The sequence below is a fragment of the Symphalangus syndactylus genome, chromosome 4 (genome assembly GCF_028878055.3).
Source record: "Symphalangus syndactylus isolate Jambi chromosome 4, NHGRI_mSymSyn1-v2.1_pri, whole genome shotgun sequence".
Lineage (NCBI taxonomy): Eukaryota > Metazoa > Chordata > Mammalia > Primates > Hylobatidae > Symphalangus > Symphalangus syndactylus.
In genome coordinates this window covers 112,720,793-112,737,643 of record NC_072426.2, presented here as the reverse complement: position 1 = coordinate 112,737,643, position 16,851 = coordinate 112,720,793, and the positions used below count along the sequence as shown (strand labels likewise).

The 16,851-nt window shown below is 42.9% G+C and overlaps 1 pseudogene; it reads left to right on the top strand.

The window, feature by feature from the left end:
• The first annotated feature begins 16,170 nt into the window (after positions 1 to 16,170).
• Positions 16,171 to 16,264, top strand: LOC129481410 (uncharacterized; annotated as a pseudogene).
• The last annotated feature ends 587 nt before the right edge of the window (positions 16,265 to 16,851 follow it).

Below are 16,851 nucleotides of genomic sequence, written 5' to 3'. Positions count from 1 at the left end.
GGATTACAGGCGTGAGCCACTGCATTGGGCCAAGTGAGTAATTTTATTAAATATAAACTCTTCTAGTGCTTTAAACCTTCCACTCTAAGTGAACCACTCACTACGCTGATTTCAGTTGTAATTTTAGTTTTAAGGAAGCACAAATATTATATTTCTTTAACATGGAAAAGAAACACAGTAATGAGAATTCATGCCGGGCGCGGTGGCTCACGCCTGTAATCCTAGCACTTTGGGAGGCCGAGGCGGGCGGATCACGAGGTCAGGAGATCAAGACCATCCTGGCTAACACGGTGAAACCCCGTCTCTACTAAAAATACAAAATATTAGCTGGGCGCAGTGGCGGGTGCCTGTAGTTCCAGCTACTCGGGAGGCTGAGGCAGGAGAATGGTGTGAACCTGGGAGGTGGAGCTTGCAGTGAGCCGAGATTGCGCCACTGCACTCTGGCCTGGGCGAGAGAGCGAGACTCCGCCTCAAAAAAAAAAAAAAAAAAGAGAATTCATTCAACTAAGATCAGAATGAGTCCCAGTTACTACATTTCAAAATCTTAGGATTTAATAAAAGTCATAGGGAGATAGAGAGTATCCTTTTCTGCCTCTGCATGAGTCTCAGAGACTCTGTAAGAGACCCAGAAAATACAAACAAATGACATTTTCAGGAAGGCGTTTCTGGTTCCCTGTTGCATCCTCTGCATCTAGAAAAGATAAAACCACCTAGGCACTTCCCCAGTCACTACAGACTCAGAAAAGGAGCTGCAAGTGACAGCCAAAGCATTCCCCATGGCCAGACAATGAGACAAGGAGAAGCAGCTGGCTATCCCTCTCCTTTGGACTGTTGGGACACAGGAGATCAGAGAAGGTCCGGGTATATTCCCAGATACCAATAATAATAACCCAGTGAAAGGGGTAGCCAAATATGATAGCATAATAGTGGAATAACAGCTATTTTTTCTCTCTTTGGGCTTTAAATAATTAGACATTACTTGCTTTTTTTCCCCTTTGGCAAGTTTATTTTATTTTATTTTATTTTCCCTTTTTTTAAGAGATGATCTTGCTCTGTTGCCCAGGCTGGAGTGCAGTGGCGTGATTATAGCTCACTTCAGCCTCAAACTGCTGGGCTCAAGTGATCCTCCCACCTCAGACTTTGGAGTGGCTACGACTGCAGACATGCACCACCAGGCCCAGCTAATTTTTTTATTTTTTTATAGAGACAGGGTCTCACTGTGTTACCCAGGCTGGTCTCAAACTGCTGGCCTCAAGTGATCATCCTGTCTCGGCCTCTCAAAGTACTGAGGTTCCAGGTGTGACCCACCATGCCTGGCTCCCTTTGGCAACTTTTAATTTTTGAAGAATTCCATTCTTCTGAATAGTTTGAAAATATTTGATTTTCTTCCAGGCATTTTCTTGAAGTAATTTCCTGTTTTACTTTCAGAAATGTAAAATATGTGATGGGGATAAAGAAAGATCTGCCTGATTTTAGGACACATAATACTTATATAAGGCCAAGAGAGGTGTATATTTGTCATCTTTTATAATTGATTTAAAAAGATTGGACTAAAAAGTAAAAATCTGTCACTTGCTTGCCTTGCAATTAATGTGGGAAAGGGTTCCAGCTCCATGTTGAGGTTGCTGGGCTATCAGGTCAAAAACTTCCCTGTCATCCCCTCTAGGATTTGTTCCTTGTTCTGTGATTTGCTGAGTGATCAAAGACCGATGATTATATGGCTCGGCATCTGTATTTCTGTTAAATTGAAATTTTAAAACAATTTTTTTCTTAGACACAAGCGTTGCAGATTTGAGGCTAGATCCTCACATTTTGTGGTCAAGAGGGAATTAGGAATGTGCCATCCCGAACCTGGAAGAGAAAGAAAAAGTACAGAGCAGTCGGTACCTGGTTATAATTTCTGTCAGTCATTTTCACAGCCACACAGCAAGAACCTGTGCTGAAAATAGAAATAAAGATGATTGTCCTCATCTGAGATTTTTCTGAGCATAATAAAGAGGCATCATTACTTCTTAGTATCCTCCTGGAAAGAAGAAACTGAAAGAAAAGTGAACACTGCTTCTCAGTTTTTTCCTCTTAAAGATCACTGGAAAATTTTGTAGCGTCAAAGCTTATTGTAGATAGAGCTCTCTAAGCTCCTTTTATTTGATCAAATTAATTCACTACTTTTCTTTTCTTTTTGAGACAGAGTTTCGCTCTTGTTGCCCAGGCTGGAGTGCAATGGCGCGATCTCAGCTCACTGCAACCTCCGCCTCCTGGGTTCAAGCGATTCTCCTGCCTCAGCCTCCCAAGTAGCTGGGACTACAGGCTCCTGCCACCACACCTGGCTAATTTTGTATTTTTAGTAGAGATGGAGTTTCACCATGTTGGTCAGGCTGCTTTCGAACTCCTGACATCAGGTGATCCGCCCACCTTGGCCTCCCAAAGTGCTGGGATTACAGGCGTGAGCCACTATGCCCGGCCAATTCACTACTTTTCAAGACTCTGAATAACATTTCTTAGTGTATATTTGTTGAGCTGCCTACTATGGTAAATACTAGGTGTGTGAATAGACTGAGTTTACCTTCTGGGCAGAGGGAAAGACAAACAAAATATGCCATGTAATGTGTTAACTACACAGAAATTTGAAAGATGCTGTGGGAGCTTATAGGAGAAGTGGGGAAGTGAATTATGCTCAAAGAGGGCTCCTGGCTAAGGAGAAAATCTTACTTGAGTTTTGAAGGATGAGCAGGGGTAGCCAAATGGAGAGGCGGGGACTTAGACTAATTTAAGATCAGTGGGCATTCTAGGTAAAGGGAGCAGTCAGGGTGAATATTCAAAGTCTAAGATCTTCGGGGTCTGCAGGTGATTCTTGTGGACACTACTAGAATTATTTTATTTTATTTTATTTGAGACAAAGCCCCACTCTGTCGCCCAGGCTGAGTGCTGTGGCGCAATCACGGCTCACTGCAGCCTCGCTCTCCTGTGCTCAAGCGATCCTCCTACCCTTAGCCTCACAAGACTGAAGGTGAGTGCCACCTCACCCAACTAATTTTAATTTTTGTAGAGACAGGGTCTTGCGATGTTTGCCAGGCTGGTCTTGAACTCCTGGGCCCAAACAATCCTCCTGCCTTGGCCTCCCAAGGTGTTAGGATTACAAGCATGTGCCGCCACTGTGCCCGGCCTTCTATTTTAATTGGAGTTTCATGGCTGAGCACAGTGGCTCAGACCTGTAATCCCAGCAATTTGAGAAGCCATGGAACTGCCATGGAAACTGCTGTAACTGAAATTTTGGTTCACAGCCTTCATTGGATTATCTATTGGGGCAAGCTCGTATTGCCTGGAGGATTGCCTAGAATTTGAGGCTGCAGTGAGTCACTGCACTCTAGCCTGGGTGACAGTGAGACCCATATCTAAAAAAACAAACAAATAAAAAATTAGAGTTTCTGGTTACTGGAGAGTTTCTGCTGGTTGTGTTTCAGTGCTATCTAGAGCTCTAACCCTTTTGAACAGAACAATAATGAATCACAGCGTATGGACATATTCGGACTGGTCCATTGCCTTATTGGTCCTATTACAGTTACTGCTGCCTAATGCCTAAAGCATGTCCATGCTTTCACATGAACTAGATATTTTTTTAAATGTAGATATTATGTAATCAGAACACCAGTACCTGGAGGCAACTCTTATGCCATTAATCAAGTATTTTATTGGCTGCTCTTAGTCTCAGCTAACCCATCTGGATTGCATTGTACTACTTTTCAATCACGGAAAGTTGCCTTTTTTTTTTTTTTTTTTGAGATAGAGTCTTGCTCTGTCGCCAGGCTGGAGTGCAGTGGTGCGATCTCGGCTCACTGCAACCTCCACCTCCCGGGTTCAAGTGATTCTCCTGCCTCAGCCTCCCGAGTAGCTGGGATTACAGGCACATGTCACCATGCTAATTGCTGTTACTTTTAGTAGAGATGGGGTTTCACTATTTGGCCAGGCCAGTCTCGAACGCCTGACCTCGTGATCTGCCCACCTTTGCCTCCCAAAGTGCTGGGATTACAGGCATGACTGAGCCACCACACACGGCCCTAAGAGAAGAAAATTTTTAATGTCATTATTGTAAAGGCTATTTCCTGACACCTGTCCCCCAAAAAACAAAACAAGCAAACAAAGAAAAAAAAGCAACTGTAAGCAGGATTACAGCTGTGTTTCTGGACCACACAAAGTGATTATTTCTGTTTCTGAAACTCAGCATATGGTCTGTCTAGAACTCTCTCTATTTGTATGTGGAAAGGTCGCTCTCTTGGACAGGAGTCACGGCTCTAGATTGACACACGTGGAGCAGGAGGATCAGTGAAATCACTCCTGGTCATCAGTGCGGTGACAGAATACCCTCACTCTTGACTTTCTAGATGAGTTAGTGTAAAGTTTTCCTTTTATGGGTAACTCCTTCTAGTCTCATTGATCACTGACTTTCAGATCTTGCCTGCCCTGCCCTGTGGCCCCCAGGGGCTCTGCCTCCTTGCCAGGAGAGCTGCTGGGGTGCTGAAACCCAGAGAAAACCACAGGTCAAGGGCTTGGCTGGGTTCCCACTCATACCTTCATCCTCTCATTCATTCATCATTCCACAAGTATTTATTGAGTGCCTTCTACATGTCAGGCACTTTTATAAGCAGACACCAAAATAGACTAAAATCTGTTTTCAACAGTCTTCTTCTATTCTAAGGTACATTTCCATTAGCCCTGGTAAGGCAGGAAAATAGGGTCTGGAGGCAGGGAACATAAGGCGGATTCACACTTGAGCTATGATAGGAAATATCCTCTCCATAGGGCGTAGGCCAAGTAAATGACTTTGTAACTGTACTTCATCTTCTCCATTTACATAGGACGTACCCAAGTAGAGGGTATTTCAACTCCCAAAAATTCTGCAACAGGGACTTTGAGACTCTATGCTCAGGCCCGCTCCCACACCATGGAGTGTACTTTCGTTTTCAATAAAACCCTTCATCCCTTCCTTTCTTTGTTTGTGCGTTTTGTCCAATTCTTTGTTCAGGAAGCCAAGAACCGGGACACTCTCCATCATTAACATTTCAGCGAATCAGACAGGAGGAGGAGGTAAGCTGAAAAGTTTGAGATTTATTTTACTCCCTTTCCTTTCCGCTCCATACAGGGGCGCTCTCTCTCTCTTTTCCTTTCCAACTGGTGACCCTTGGTGGGCAGGGCCTAAACATGGAGACAGCTGCAGGTTTCTTGCCGTGGTCAGTGAAACTGAGGGGTTTCCTTTTTTTTTTTTTTTTTTTTTTTTTGAGACGGAGTCTCGCTCTGTCGCCCAGGCTGAAGTGCAGTGGCGCAGTCTCGGCTCACTGCAAGCTCCGCCTCCCGGGTTCACGCCATTCTCCTGCCTCAGCCTCTCCGAGTAGCTGGGACTACAGGCGCCCGCCACCACGCCCGGCTAATTTTTTTGTATTTCTAGTAGAGACGGGGTTTCACCGTGGTCTCGATCTCCTGACCTTGTGATCCGCGCGCCTCGGCCTCCCAAAGTGCTGGGATTACAAGCGTGAGCCACCGCGCCCGGCCGAAACTGAGGGGTTTCCATGTTGAGGATGGCCTAACTGCCATCGCATGATTCGCTTATGGGAACAGGGTCTTTTTACAGTTTGCTTAAGGAATCTGGGTGTTTTTCTTTTTTTTTTTTCCTTTCTTTCTTTTCAGTCTTTCAGCGGCTGTTTATAATTGCACTGCCCAGAAGGGGGAAGGGGATCCAGGCGGTCCCTGATCCCTGCAGCTCAGAGCAAACTCGCACGTGTTTCAGGGGACTTAAACTTTCTTTTCTTATGCTAAGTTCTTCCCTTACGTACTCAACTGGCTAAAGACAAAAAGCCCACCTGGCATCCTGTTCTCATTAGAGTTCATGGCTATTCTTACAAGGCTCATACTAGGAGGTAGGCCTTGGAGGGGAAAACCTGCACGTGGTACCAGTGCTGACCTAAGGTTAGAGACATCTGACACTCTAAGATTGGACCCCACAGGAGGATGCTCCATGGGTCCTGTGGACCTCAACCTGCTCAAAGGGGATGCTCTTAGCAGAGGCTCTGAGGTCTAAGTACTAAATCCTCCTTAGAATTTTCTCTCGCAGCCGGGCGTGGTGGTGGGCGCCTGTAGTCCCAGCTACTCGGGAGGCTGAGGCAGGCGGATCACGAGGTCAAGAGATCGAGACCATCCTGGCTAACACGGTGAAACCCCGTCTCTACTAAAAGTACAAAAAAAAAATTAGCTGGGCACGGTGGCGTGCAACTGTGTCCGAGCTGCTGGGGAGGCTGAGGCAGGAGAATGGCGTGAACCCGGGAGGCAGAGCTGGCAGTGAGCCGAGATGGCACCACTGCACTCCAGCTTGGGTGACAAGAGCAAGACTCCGTCTCAAAATAAGTAAGTAAGTAAATAAATAAATAAAGTATAACTTTAATAAACAAGCTAGCTTTAAAATTATTGGTGACATAAAAATAGAAATGCCTTCAGAATTGTCAGCATACATTTTGTCCGAATTTTATGTTTGTCTTTGCTAGATATTTTTAAATGTCAGTGTTAATTCACACTGGGAGCTGCTTGGGGCGAGCCTGCCTCCCATTCTATTCAAAGTCTCACTGAGATAAATGCATATCTGATTGCTTCCTTGGGAAGGGCTAATCAGGAACTCAGGAGAATGCAACTCTTTGCCTCTCACCTACCTGTGATCTGAAAGCCCCCACCTCCCTCCTCACCTCAGAGTCCAAACCAATGTTCATTTTACATATGTTGATTGATGTCTCATGTCTCCCCTGTTAACAGTAAAAAATAAAGTACAGTGAATGGGATAAATGTTTTAGGTAGACTTTGTGTGAATTAAAATTTTTTTTTGAGATGGAGTCTCACTCTGTCGCCAGGCTGGAGTACAGTGGCATGCTCTCAGCTCACTGCAACCTCTGACTCCCTGGTTCAAGCGATTCTCTTGTGTCAGCCTCCTAAGTAGCTGGGATTATAGGCACACACCACCATGCCTGGCTAATTTTTGTATTTTTAGTAGAGACAGGGTTTCACCATGTTGGCCAGGATGATCTCGATCTCCTGACCTCGTGATCGGCCCACCTCAGCCTCCCAAAGTGCTGGGATTACAGGTGTGAGCCACCGCGCCCAGCCCATAAATTAAAATCTTAGTTATTTTTAATGCTTGTGGAAAGTAAAAAGTTTCCTCTTCAAAGTTCCCCTTCTTGTTAAAGCATAAATCATAAGTGTTAGAAATAATAGTTTCTTTTAAAGACTAACTTTCTTCAAGCATCCTTGCTTTGTGCTAATAACTCTTGTTAAGCCCTATCCTATGTAACTGTTGGACATGCTCACAGCCACGTTCCAGCTCACAGCCTATGCCCCTTCCTTATTTGGAAATGTTATTGCTTCCTTAAACCTTTCGTAAGCAACTTCTTTGTTCTTCCCTGCACTTACCTATTTAGGAAAGTTTTAGCTATTAGCAAATCGGGTATCAGTTTAAGAGTGTGATGTCCTGCTCCGGTCAATGGATACAGGGCACAGCAGTAAGGTGGACCCAAATGCATTAAGGGACAAATATGCCTGCTTTTCCTTTGTTCATGTGTGCTCTCGCCATTGTTCCATCTGTGATTGAGCACCCTTTCTGCAGAAAGTAAAGATTGCCTTGCTGAGAGATCTTTTGTCTCTCTGCTGACTTTTCTTTGTGGCACTGATTACCTATTTCTAACATATTTCGTATTTCTAACAATGCTTATTTAATATCTGAGTCATTTCCAATTAAGAAAGGGTTGTAATATAGGAATATGTTTCTGAAATTGTGGAATTGTTCTTATCTGTAAATGTCCATATCTGATAGTTCAGGATTTCTTGCTTTTTAGGGTTTCACTAAAGTTTTAGGTTACTAAGGATAAAAATTCTAGTTAACACGTAATTCTGTATACAAAATGTGCCAGAATCTGTTATTAGTGGAAAAAATAATAATTTTGTCTAATTCAGAAGTTATCTAAAAGTTAGTTCAAATTACAGATTTGCAAAGGTTATTTATGAAATAATGTAGTAAGAAGCCATTAAGTAGGGGAGAAAGATGTGGAAAAAGTTTAAATAATAAAATATTCTTTAAAACCTGATAAAAAATTGGAGACATTTGGCTATTTAACTTTTTCATAGTTAAAGCTCTTAGTCTTGATTGAAGTAAAATAAGAAGTATTGTAAAACATGCATTGGCAGTTTGGCAATCGTTTTTTTTTTTTCTTTTATTTGAGACAGAGTTCCACTCTTGTTACCCAAGCTGGAGTGCAATGGCGTGATCTCACTGCAACCTCTGCCTCCCAGGTTCAAGCGATTCCCCTGCCTCAGCCTCCCGAGTAGCTAGGATTACAGGCACTCACTACCACGCCCAGCTAATTTTTTGTATTTTTAGTAGAAACAGTGTTTCACCATGTTAGCCAGGCTGGTCTCGAACTCCTGACCTGAGGTGATTCGCCCCCCCCTCTGCCTCTCAAAGTGCTGGGATTACAGGCGTGAGCCACCATGCCCGGCCGGCAATTCTTTTTTTAATATAGTTAAGCATGAAACTGGATTTAGTGTAAAGCCAAATTTCACATACATGCTTGCATTGCTTCACACTATGTTTACTGTTTTGTGTGGATAGTGCCTAGAGTACTTATTGGTCATGTGCCTAAAGTGGATTTCTTGATTGCACAGAATGTATAAAATATTGGTGAATGTAGGGATATTGAATTGTGTATCAGGAGCAAAATATTCACTACGTGGGTTTTTTGGGGCCCTAGGTAACACTGTAACCTCTAAGGTAAACTGAGTAGGAAAATTTAGGGTTGGTTTCCTGTTTGTTTTTACTTCTTCTTTTTTTTTTTTTTTTTTTGAGAAGGAGTCTCACACTGTCACCCTGGCTGGAGTACAGTGGCGTGATCTTGGCTCACTGCAACCTCCGCCTGCTAGGTTCAAGCGATTCTCCTGCCTCAGCCTCCCAAGTAGCTGGGATTACAGGTGCCCACCACCATGCCCAGTTAATTTTTTTGTTTGTTTGTATTTTTAGTAGAGATGGGGTTTCATTATGTTGGCCAGGCTAGTCTCAAACTCCTGACCTCATGATCTGCCCACCTCAGCCTCCCAAAGTGCTAGCACTACAGGCGTGAGCCACTGCGCCCAGCCTGTTCGTTTGCTGCTTATTCACCTCTGACTGGTTGTGTATCAATATATATAAAACCATGATGCTTTTTAGTTTCTAGAGGAAGGCTTTCCTTTGGTTCTGTGAATAGTTATTTTGTTTCCTATGCATTTCTAGCAAGTCATCATTAGTTCCATTTATCTGGAATTCCCAAGCTACCTTTGTTAGGCCTGCAAGAATTAATGGAGCACACCAGCTTTCTATCCTTAAACTAACATTTTGGATTTTAGGCTTCCTGATATTTTAAGTTCGTTGAGTATACTCTCACAAATAGAATTTGAGTCATATTTCTCTCTTTTTAGTTTCTCCAAAATTTGTAAACTATCTATGAATATTCTTAATTCATAGCAATGTGTCTCTTTGCATGTGGTCAAGCAGGGTCGCCAGGGCTGCTCATGCAGAGAGAACCCAGAAACCTGGCATGCTGGCAAAAGGGTAAGGATTTCTTACCAGTCAGTCTCTGGTCTCTTTCTCTCTGTGCAAACTGGTTAAATATAAAGTAAAAGTCACTGTTTATCTCCTGTGTAAAGTTTTAAATTAATTGGTTTAATAAGAAGAAGAGCTTAAATCAAATATTTTGTCAGAAAACTAGAAAGTGTAATGCCTTTTAGTTCACATGACTTTAGCAATCTTTGGGAAGTAAAGATGGTTTTAAAGATTTTTGGTAAAAGACAGTATCTTCAAAATGTAAACATGTGGTCTAAGTTATATTCAAATATTAGGTTTGCTAAATGGTTTAAGGTGATAAATTGCTTCTTTGGCTTTTGAAAATTGTTTAACTTGCCTGCTTTCCAGCTAGGTAAGGCCTGGGGATGTGTGGAGTTGGCCACGCTCCTGCTATGCTGAAAATAGTCGAACCTTATCAGAACATAACTTACCAGGTTTTACATTAAAGTTAAAATTGCTAAGAGTTGCCACTGTAACATGCAATTAAGACTACTAGAAACAGTTTTACAGGCCAGGCGCGGTGGCTCACGCCTGTAATTCCAGCACTTTGGGAGGCTGAGGCGGGCAGATCCCGAGGTCAGGAGATCGAGACCATCCTGGCTAACACGGGGAAACCCCGTCTCTACTAAAAATACAAAAAAATTAGCCGGGCGTGGTGGCGGGCACCTGTAGTCTCAGCTACTCGGGAGGCTGAGGCAGGAGAATGGCGTGAACCTGGGAGGCGGAGCTTGCAGTGAGACAGGATCATGCCACTGCACTCCAGCCTGGGCAACAGAGCGAGACTCTGTCTCAGAAAAAAAAAAAAGAAACAGTTTTACCTGCAAGGTGTGTAAGAACAGTTGAATGTGGCTTGTAAAAGGTTATAAAAGGTTTTTACTAGTTTAAAATTTCTGAGTCATTTTGGCAAAATAGATAATTTATGATAATCTGGAATTCTAAAATCAAACTTCAGTTTCAAAGTTGTCTTTCCTAATCCCTGACTTTTTGGATGGATAAGAGGGCCCTGAAAACATTCAGAAAAGAGGTAAACAGGATTTTCTGACATGTTAGGTACATGGGATTGCCAAAATGATGTTCAGTCTTCTTTAGGTTATATTTTTGTGAATATTACTAATATATGTTCCAGAATTATATGGGATTTCTAAAGTAGTATGTGCTATCAATTATAATTATGGTTATTAAATTGTTATTGCAAACCACAGAAATAACCAAATTTCCTTGTATAAAGCTACTAACTCGAGTAGAACAAAAATTAATTAAATACCAAGAAAATACTGTCAGATTTTCATATTAAACCAGCTGATACTGAAATTGTTTAAAACATTTTATAACCAAAGCTTGGTTCCATATTCCTGGGAAGATAAAGTTTCACGTACATTTGATCACCTGGTGGGCCATTTAAACATTTTATAAAGGGATTTCATTCAATTGTTATTTTCAATGTATGTTTTCTGGTTGTATAAAAGCTTTCCCATGCAAGAGGGCTGATGTTATAACAGTAGACTATTATCCTACAGTGTATTTTCACCAGGTGAAGAAAAAGCTTTTTTGTGGTTTGGATCTTCTGGAAACATCAGAGAAAGACTGTCTTTGTCATCCACACTACAACAAAACTTCAGAACCTTGGGCTTTGGGTTTATGGTCTCACAACTGAGAAGGGTCCTGGGTCCCTCCACACTTTTGGAACTGTGCATCCATTGGAACCCTTGAGGTAAAGCTGACCAGAGAAATGTCTTCCGAGAAGCAGATAGCATCCTTGATATGAACAGTTTTTCCCTAATTCACAGATTAAGACTTCTACTGTCATGAAACTCTCATCTTTGAATATTTTTTCTTATGCCTCTATGAACAATAGAAGTAGAAAAGGGGTCTGTTAGGTGCATTAATGTGGTGTACTTTTATTGTGAAGGAGTTTGCAGCCAGCCTTATACATGGATACCCTTGTACTTTGATAGATAAAAGATGAAGGCCCAATGTAGGTAAGAAACTTTAATGATACATACGTTGCCTCATAATCAGTCAAAAATAAAACATCTGTTCATTCCTCTTTTTTTTTTTTTTGTGAGATGGAGTCTCGCTCTGTCGCCCAGGCTGGAGTGCAGTGGCGCAATCTCGGCTCACTGCAAGCTCCGCCTCCCGGGTTCACGCCATTCTCCTGCCTCAGCCTCTCCGAGTAGCTGGGACTACAGGCGCCCACCACCACGCCCGGCTAATTTTTTGTATTTTTAGTAGAGATGTGGTTTCATCGTGGTCTCGATCTCCTGACCTCGTGATCCGCCCGCCTCGGCCTCCCAAAATGCTGGGATTACAAGTGTGAGCCACCGCGCCCAGCCTGTTCATTCCTCTTAACCCACATCATGGGTTAAAGAAAACACTGCCAGGAGGCCTTCACTCTTCTAAAAGGGCATCATTTGTTAGGTCCTTTTTCCGTGGTTTAAAGTAAAAGAAGCAACGATTAGAAATACATCCCTCAGGCCGGGTGCGGTAGCTCATGCCTGTAATCCCAGCACTTTTCCAGGCCAAGGCAGTGCAGATCCCAGCACTTTGCGAGGCTGAGGTCAGGAGTTGAAGACCAGCCTGGCCAATATGGTGAAACCCCGTCTGTACGAAAAATACAAAAATTAGCCGGGCGTGGTGGTGGGTGCCTGTAATCCCAGCTACTCGGGAGGCTGAGGCAGGAGAATCACTTGAACTAGGGAGGCAGAGGTTGCAGTAAGCCAAGATTATTGTGCCACTGCACTCCAGCCCGGGCAGTAGAGTGAGACTCTGTCTCAGAAAAAAAAAAAAGAAAGAAATGTATCCCTCATGATAGGCTCTATAGCAAACTCTACTGTAAAGGCTACAGTTATACAACAATCTTTAAATTCTTTTGTGAAAGTTACGATAGAATTGGCTGAACAAGGAAGTATCTGCAGCTGATGGCACTTTTGGCCTATGGAGAAATACACCAAATGAAGATTATAAAAATTCAGTGGTAGGGGATTAACAAAAAGACTGCCTAGTTAAGTGAGTAAACTCTTTAGCTCATTCTTTGATCTATTTGATTTTAGGAGGTTTGGTTTTTGGGGGACCTTGAGTAAGAAGCATACTCCAAACTCTTGCTATTATCCTCCCAATAGTCATAATAATAGTCTCCCTGGTGTGCTGTTTTCTCTCAAAGGTTTTAAATGCTGCATGCAGCTGTCTCTAGAATGTCATATGGTCTCTCTTCAACTGGAATAACTGGAGCTGAAAGAAATGTGCAACCATGAGGACACTGTAACCTACAAATGACATGCTGCGACCGGAAACACAGAATGATGGTAACTGAGAGTGGCACTAAGACCTTAACTTTTGGTACGCTCTTCACTTAAGTGAGAAGGGGGAATTTTTGTAAACAAAATTCTGGGAGGCCATCGTTTTGGACTAAGCTCATGCACTAGGCACCAACAGACCAAACCAAAATAAAGTTGGTTGTGCTAAGACTTTAAGGAAACACACGAATCGTAGAACAGATCAGTTTTGTCTTTTCTTCTGCAAATCTCTGTAACAAACATTCTTGACAGCATGGGTATCTACCCCTTGAGGTTCCCATTAAATCTTTTAACCAAATTCATTTCCTCTTGCCTAGAGACCATCAAGCTCCAGATGATCATGCAACAAAAGTTCCAGCCAGTTCCAGGTGAAGACACCACCCCTGGTCATCAGGAAGCTACCCTGTCTCTACTAGACAGAACAGGGCGAGAGTTCTGTGATCTCCAATAGGTAGGAGCTATGCCCCAAGTCAGCATGAAGCACTTACAGAAAAAAGACCACCGGTCCCTCTGCTTCCTATAAAGATTTATGAGGATCACATCTCTTAGTGGGGAGATGAGGCAGGAAAACAAGGTCTGGAGGCAGGGAACATAAGGCCCATTCACACTTCAACTATGACAGGAAATATCCTCTCCGTAAAGCGTAGGCCAAGTAGATGACTTTGTAACTTTACTTCATCCTCTCCATTTACATAGGATGTACCCCAAGTAGAGGGTATTTCAACTCCCAAAAATTCTGTAACGGGGCCCTTGAGCCCCTATGCTCGGGCCTGCTCCCACATTGTGTAGTGTACTTTCATTTTCAATAAATCCTTCATTTCTTCCTTGTTTTGTGCATTTTGCCCAATTCTTTGTTCAAGATGCCAAGAACATGGACATTCTCCTTCCTTTTTTTTTTTCTTTTTTTTTTTTTTTTTTTTGAGATGGAGTCTCACTCTGTCGCCCAGGCTGGAGTGCAGTGGCGCGATCTCGGCTCACTGCAAGCTCCGCCTCCTGGGTTCACGCCATCCTCCTGCCTCAGCCTCCCGAGTAGCTGGGACTACAGGCACCCGCCACCACGCTTGGCTAATTTTTTGTACTTTTAGTAGAGACGGGGTTTCACTGTGTTAGCCAGGATGGTCTCAAACTCCTGACCTTGTGATCCGCCTGCCTCAGCCTCCCAAAGTGCTGGGATTACAGGCGTGAGCCACCGCGCCTGGCACCATCCTTCCTTAACACTGGTGCCCTGCTCTTTGTTTCTAGGGCAACTGAAACAGGTCTCTGCCAGTGCAGCTGGGACTCAGTGTTTCTTCCAGGTACTTGCTCCAGTGTCACTCTTAGAAGTGGCTTTCTCAGTACAGCACTTCAAACTCTTCAAATACAGACATTTTCTTCAAGACGTTGTATAGTATCTAAGTAGGGAGAAATTTCTAGTTCAACTACACATTGCACCTCAAGGTAACATCTGCCTTCAATGATTCAGGTCCTGCAGAATGGTCTGAGTCATCCATTCAGATAACTCTGCCCTTATAGTAAATTTCCTGTTGGGTATTTCACCCCTGCTCCACCCCCATTATCATTTTAACTGTCTTGTTCCTACCAGGCTCTCTATGGCCACATTTGTCATCAGATACATGCTGATGAACTTGAATCTTAAAAGAAAGACCCCAATTTCTAATCTCATGAGTTTTTTTCCCTCCCATCCTATATCAATTTGTAGATGCAAATGAAAATGAGAAAAGAAATACCTGGCCGGGTGCAGTGGCTCATGCCTGCAATCCCAGCACTTTGAGAGGCCCAGGTGGGTGAAACACTTGAGCCCAGGAGTTCGAGACCAGCCTGGGCAATATGGCAAAACCCCATCTCTACAAGAAATGCAAAAACTTAACCGGGCGTGTGGGCACGCACCTATAGTCCCAGCTACTCCAGAAGCTGAGGTGTAAGGATCGCTTGAGCTTGGGAGGTTGAGGCTACAGTGAGCTGTGATCAGACCACTGCACTCCAGCTTGGGCAACAGAGTGAGATCCTGTCTCAGAAAAAAAAAAAAAAAAGAAGGAAAGAAATACCCTCCAGCTTCACTAGACTGCATTCAAGATTAAAGGCCAGTAGACGTTACTTCTTTTTGTTTAAGTGTCTAAGCCACAGATCTTTCTTGAGCTAAAAAAAAAAAAAAAGGTCCTGTTGTTGGCTGGGCAGGTGGCTCACAGCTGTGAGGCCGAGAAAGGGGGATCCCTTTGAGCTCAGGAATTCGAGACCAGCCTGGGCAACATGGTGAAACCCAGTGTCTACTAAAAATACAAAAATTAGCCATGTGTGGTGGTGCATGCCTGTAGTCCCAGCTACTCTGGAGGCTGAGGCACAAGAATCGCTTGAACCTGCGAGGCACAGGTTGCAGTGAGCTGAGATCTCGCCACTGCACTCCAGCCTGGGTGACAGATCGAGACTCCCCCTCAAAAGCAAACATAAAAAAGTTCTGTTATCTATGAAATACCATAAATATTGTGCTAAAGTTGACTTTAAAAATGATACAGGCCGGGCGCAGTGGCTCATGCCTGTAATCCCAGCACTTTGGGAGGCCGAGGCGGGTGGATCACGATGTCAGGAGATCTAGACCATCCTGGACAACATGGTGAAACCCTGTCTCTACTAAAAATACAAAAAAATTAGCTGGGCCTGGTGGCGCGTGCCTGTAATCCCAGCTACTCAGGAGGCTGAGGCAGGAGAATCGCTTGAACCGGGGAGTTGGAGGTTTTAGTGAGCCGAGATTGCGCCACTGCACTCCAGCCTGGCAACAGAGAGAGACTCTGTCTCAAACATAAAAAATAAAAAATAAATAAAAATCATACAAGGCAAGACTCTGTCTCAAAAAAAAAAAAAAAAAGATGCAAGGCTGGGCGTGGTAGCTCATGCCTGTAATCCCAATACTTTGGGAGGTCAAGTTATGCAGATCACTTAAGCCTAAGAGTTCGAGACCAGCCTGGGCAACATGATGAAAACTCATACAAAAAATACAAAAATTAACTGGGCTTTGTGGTGGGCACCTGTAATCCCAGCTACTGGGGAGGCTAAGGTGGGAGGATTGCTTGAGCCTCGGAAGTCGAGGCTGCAGTGAGCATGATTGCGCCACTGCACTGCAGCCTGGGTGACAGAGCGAGACTGTTTCAAACAAAAAAAAAAAACAAAAACCTTCAGATGTTTCCTGGCCTTTTATTTTAAATTAAACCCATTCAGTTTTTGTTGGAAAAGTAATATATAATCATTTTTAAATTGGCAAATGTACTCACTTCAGCAGCACAAACACTAAAATCGGAATGATACAGAGAAGATTAGCATGAATGACATGCAAATTCGTGAAGCCTTCTGTATTTTCCTGTAGCACTGTAGGATGACTATAGTTAATAGTTATATATTATACAGTTTCAAGTAGCTAGCTGGAGGGTATTGAATGTTCCAACACAAAGAAATCATAAGTGTTTGAGATGATGGGTATGCTAACTACGCTGATCTGATCGCTATACACATGTGTCACAACATCACTATGTATCCCGTAAGTATGTAATTATTATGTCAATTTAAAAATTTAAAAGTAAAAAAAAAAACATAAAATTGGAAAAGAAAGAAACGTAGAAAGACAAAAAATACAAGCCATATTCTACCATCCAAAGGTAATACTTACAAATTTCATTGCATTTTACACATCTTAACTTCCCATCTATTAAAAATCAGTTTTTATTACATTTTTAAATTTTTCATTATCATCAAAATAATCATGTAGAAAGACATATAGTATAAAAATTTTCCCAGTTTCCCCCACAACAGCATTTCTGAGTTAATCACTGTTATCCCTGTAGACAGTTTTATGTGTCTATTAAACATATTTTCAAACTTTTTGAATAAATAGGTTTTTGTTTGACTCAAAAAATAATACGTTTCTTGGTTTTTGTTTTTTGTTTTTTG